Raw genomic sequence first — 5864 nt, 5'->3', positions numbered from 1 at the left:
TCCAACAAAAAGCAGTTACCTACTTTATCGGATTTGCTTTAACCCCAATGGCTTTTATTGATGTGACCCACACTGTAGCTGTGCAGTGGCGTTTAGAGTTCCATACTGTGCTTTATGTCCTGGCTCTTAAATAAGTGTAAACAGTATAAGAAAGGGAATACAGCAGAGGATATCAAGTGTACTTTTTCAACAAACAAGGAGAGAATAATAGTCCACATCCTTTGTCGGGGGAAATGTTAAATTGCTTCTTACCAAGGATGGCTGCACAACAAACCTGCTTGGGAAGTCCTCAATGCAACAAACAAAATCATGTTAGACTAAACTAATTCAAGAAAAACAGAAGAGCAGCAAATATTAGGAACAATGCTCTGCTGTTAGTACTAACAAGCCAACTCCTCTGTACCAAAAATAATTCCTGAACATTAAACTTGTCACGTCTGTAAATGTTTACTGCTGACTGGAAGAGTTTCCCAAAACAGCCTGTGATATTTAAACATCCCGGGACAAATGTTTGCCTGAATAAAGGAAATAACAGAGCATGTTGTTGGTTGATTCACATGGGCTAGAGAGGATTAAGCTCAGTGGTAGGATGTAACTGATGTAACCGAGTACATTTACTTAAATACTTATTAAGTGCAGGTTGGTTTTATGTTACCTTTACATACCAAAAAAATACAGTATGGATAGTTTTTAAAGCTGATGTATAGTTATGAACCACAATTTCAGTGTGAACGTTAATTATTGGACCTGGGAATAGTTTGACAAAAAAATAAAAATAATGAAAAGTGCAAGAAACCACAGTGTGTCAAAAGTACTGTTAATCAGCGGTGACAGGAATATACTCCAGGAGTTGCACTTAGTCACTGAGTCACTTTTCACATCGGCACAGGAGCGGTTGGTTTCAGATTTAATGATGCAAAGTCAAAAAGGTATTTCAACGCGATTACCATAATGCAAGGTAATTTCCACCAGGTGTAGATTCACTTACATTCTGTTGCATCAGGCTTTGAGGTAAACAGTGCGCTTGATTGAATCTCAATGCATGTCTGTGTAGCTAGTGGACATGAAAGTGTGTTCGGCAAAGCGACCTCGGGGCCGGGCGAGTGCAGTTGCGGTGACCAGACACACAGACATATTTTCCCTTATGGGGTGTTATGGTTTCAGTCCATAGTGAACCATAGCAATGGCCAACATCAGTGTAAACACACAGCTCACGTATCTTCACTTTTTCCTCGAAGACTGTGTCCATTTAGCCCACTGAAAATGTATTTGCTCTACATTAAGTGTCGATAGAGAAGTAAGGATTGGCTATTAGAGGTGTGTGTGTGTGTGTGCACATGTGTGTGTGTGTATTCTTGAAGGAGGGAGTGACAGGGGAAGGCTAAAAGGCAAAGCCCGGGAGTCAGATGACGTTACATCAAGGGTCAGATAAGAAGACAGTGATGTAATCTGCAGACGCACTTTGAGTGACATAGAATGATAAAATGTCATCCGTTAGAAAGGACTAAATAGATTTGTGTACATCATAATCAGAAAGAAAACAAAGCCACTCGAAAGCCCAGCTCCCTGTGGGGTGAGCGGCGCTAAAGTGAATCAATATTTCATTTCACTTGTAAATGGTGTTGCATCTCCTTTGTCAGGGAATCCCTGTTAGTCTCAACTCATGAATCGAAGCTCAGTTTGAACAAAAGAAAGACGGACAAGAAGCTCATATGTTCAGGTTTTCGTAAATAGGGGAATTTCGCTGCGTTTCAAATGGGATTCAAGGGGGGGTCGTCAGGTTGCCGACACCGACGCACACACTCACCGCGAATGCACTGACGAGACGAGTGAATAGTAACATGGATCCAACAGGGTGACAACTTATTTTAGTCTGAGTAATAGTCTTGTTCATTAGCAGTGACGGGGGATCTCCGAAAGGAGCTCAGCAGCATGGAAACACCGTGTGTGTGTGTGTGTGTGTGTGTGTGTGTGTGCGTGTGTGTGTGTGTGTGTGTGTGTGTGTGTGTGTGTGTGTCTCTCTCTCTCTGTATAAACAGAATAATGCAAGATGAAAATACAGAAGCTCTACAATTATTTATATGAAAATTGGTAACCTGAAAAAAATATACCACACACATGTTCTAACAGACAGCTGTGTTCTTTCTGGCAGATGTTTTGTGTTTGAGGTTTTAAATTTGAAAAATTAAGAAGTCTGCCATTTATGATGCTGCAGAACATTTTGCCTAATGTGCTTATTACAAAGATTCAACCATAATTTCCCAGTGGTCACCAGCCTTCCAGATGTCAGGAAAGTCATACCATAGTTGGGATAGCTTTTCTCCGCTTAAAGCCATACAACATACAAATAAATGATCAATGCTCAATTATTATGTTGACAACCAAAGTAAATATCATGAAATATCATTCATTTTAGATCTGTATTTTTCTCCTATTTTTAAAGTCAGTTTTCATTTCATATTGGCAATTTCCCCCAATTACACTTTAATGTCATGGTGTCATTTGTCATGACAAGGAAGTTGTCACCAGTACCTGAGGGGTCCTGGTTGGCTGAGTTTAATAATGTAATACTTTATTTTTATATACATCACAATTTGATTCAACTAAATTTCTCATTAAAACCATTTACTAATGAATGAGGATTTAGGTTCATTCTGAGAAACACAGCCATCTATTCCTGATCCAAATACTTATATAATAACAATTTATAACCCAGAGAACATCTAAAGGACGGTCTAAAGCACGGCTAAAGGGCTGGCAGGGTTCCTTAACTGTGGTTCAAAGCAATGTTAAGTGTGGGAATCAAAATCTTTGCTCCTGGGACTAATAGTAGGAAGCACAATAGCATTCTTTTGATCTTTCCTCCGGCATGTTTTCCTCTATACCTCTACTCCTCCATCATCTGACTCATCCGTTGTTTCATTCTCTTGAGAAATTATGCTAATCAGGACGAGCCAGATATTGTTCAGCATCAGCAGTAACCAGTGAGGGATGAGCATTTCTCATTTTCTGCTAATTACGGTCCTGTCTCGCCAAATGGCGGCATACTATACTGACAGGGGAGCATCTCTTTGATTCTGATCCATCGTTCTGTAGATCACTAATTGCAGCTGTTTGAAGCACTTTTTCCCAAGCAACATTTCCACTCAGGGACAATAGAGTACCTTATTGGAACAATTTTTCCCTAACTTTAGGTGCAGAGTATAGCCAATGCATAAGTCCTCTAGCATTCACTTATTTTTTTTCTCCCATTTCTTTACGGTAAATATAGAGCTGGACCAGCTGCAGGCTAATGTAGCTTAGTTTAGCTTAGCATACAGACCATAGCCTGGCTCTGTCTAACGATAACAGAATTTGCCTACCAGCACCTCTAAAAAGGTCTAAAGCAAAACAATTAAGTGTAAAAGCATATTAAAAAGACATTTTGTTTTGTGCTGGATTTCTTTTTACCACTGGTTGTCTGGAAACTAGACCCAGCTAAGAAATAGACGGCCACATTACGTACCATAAAGCGTTGAATTGGTGTTATACCAGAGAGTTTAGTATTTGTGCAAACAAATACGATACAAGTTGTTGCGTAGGGGGCTTTAAAAGAGCTAGGTGGATTTTGTTACCTTTGGAAAGAGACAGGATAGCCATTACCAATCAAGCTAACCCGCTCTGAGCAGTAGCTCCCATATGGTCCAGTATGGTCGAGCCATTAGGATTCCTGGTTTCACACAAGTGGCCTAGCTGGGTTCGAATCCCGGTATGGTAAGGGCAGTTGTTGGGCAGCAGCAGCAGCTCAAGTCCGGCACGGCGGATGTCCCTCAATCACTATCTGTGTGAATCTGGTGTAGATGATCAAAAAACTTAAAGACACATATGGAATATGTCCACATAAAGATTATCTGAAGGGATGGAAACTAGCAGGCTAAAAAGGGACAGCTTAGGCATATGTGCCTAAAGTCTGTGATTGATCATCGCACCATGAGTGCTCTGGATCTACAGAGGTTCAATGAAGATTTAGACCAGTTTCCAAGTGTCCAAACGCTTTTCTCCACTCTAAAGACCCATCTGATTAATCCATGAAGGCTGAGAGGCGCACACAGTTCAATCGATATCCTCCATTTCTTGGACACTCCTGTCAAGGTCGTGCATACAGCAAAGCCTTTAGGTGAGCATAAAAAGATGAGTGCTGGGGCATTGAAATGCATGATGGTAGATAGGAGCTTAAAGTTGTATTTGTTTATCAGATATTGGTTTGGAATAAATTAACATCATGAATGTCATTTTAATCTCCTATATCATATTTGCTGTCTCCTGCAATATTATTACACAGCGAGGTGAAGGATGATGTATGAGGGGATAAGGAAAGCTAATCACTGCTAAATAGCACCTCTAGGATTTTGGAAGATATTGAGAAACTCTTTTCTATCCTACACAGCACCGATTGATGTATCAGTAAGCCCCGTTATTAAATCTACAAAGGATATTTGTCTGCATTTCATGGTGGTCACATTTGAAAATGTTCAAAGGAAACAATCTGTCTGTGTCCAAAAGGAAGATCATAGCAATTCTCTCCTTAAAATAATGTGCTTCTCCCACCAAAGGGAGAATAGCCAGTTCTGTTTGTTGCTTTTGGACCAATGCTTTAAAAGATGAGATAATCTGTTGTTTTCTTCTTAACTACAGCGTTTTGTCTTGATAATAGACGGGCACTCCGCAGTCTGTGTAAAACCAATTATCAATTATAAATATACAAATAGCCTCACAAGAATTAATGATAGACGATACACAAAACGACACCATGGCACAAGCAACTTATTTTAGAATCAACAGTAGAATAAAACATCACCAGAGCTGACAACAAATTGTCATTTGCACGGTGCGTTGCTGTACTCTGTCTGAAAGGCACCCTCCAAGTCTTGAGCCCATGTATAACCAGTCCACTCAGCCTCTCTGGTCCCAGTATAGTCCACTCAGCCTCTCTGGTCCCAGTATAGTCCACTCAGCCTCTCTGGTCCCAATATAACCGGTCCACTCAGCCTCTCTGGTCCCAGTATAGTCCACTCAGTCTCTCTGGTCCCACTGTGCTCCTCTATAGGGACATCATGGATTAACAGTATCAAACAGCAGACAGCTCACACACCTTTACTGAAGGTAAGAAGTTCCTCAGTTAACGCAGAAGCCCAGGCGAAAAATAAGTATGAAAAGTATATTTAATCTTAGTATACTTAAGTATACTCAAGTATACTTGAAGCCCTACTTATCATCAGTATACTTAAAGAGTATTATTTTGGAACAACTTATTTTGTACTTAATATACTTAAGTAGTAATTAAGTAGTAGTTGTGGACAATTCTAAGTGTATTAAGTATATTTTTTTGTACTTTTTGTGTACTAAATTGGAACAACTTATTGTATACTTATTACAATTTAAGTATATGACTGTGGATGTACTAATAAACATGCTTATAGCCAACTTAAAATATACTTTTTTGTGTTTGAAGTATATTTGAAGTGTTTTATAAATATATAAACATAGTATACAAAGTATACTTTTGTATATTTAACATATGCTAATAGTATACCAATAGTTATACTATTAGCACAATATAAATATATTTATATTACACTAATAGTATACCAAAAGTTATACTTTTGGCTTATTCCAATTACTAAGAAAGTACACTTTCTTATTACTTTGTACACTACATACTATTATACATTACAATATTACAAATGTATTACCAAATACGGAATGAACTTCCCAGATAGTAATCCAAAACACTTTATTGAATTTCAAATATATTTTATTATAATATATATATATATATATATATATATATATATATATATATATATATATAATATATTTATAAT

Source organism: Pholis gunnellus (assembly GCF_910591455.1).
Source record: "Pholis gunnellus genome assembly, chromosome: 16".
Classification (NCBI taxonomy): domain Eukaryota; kingdom Metazoa; phylum Chordata; class Actinopteri; order Perciformes; family Pholidae; genus Pholis; species Pholis gunnellus.
Note: the sequence above shows the minus strand (reverse complement) of the source record.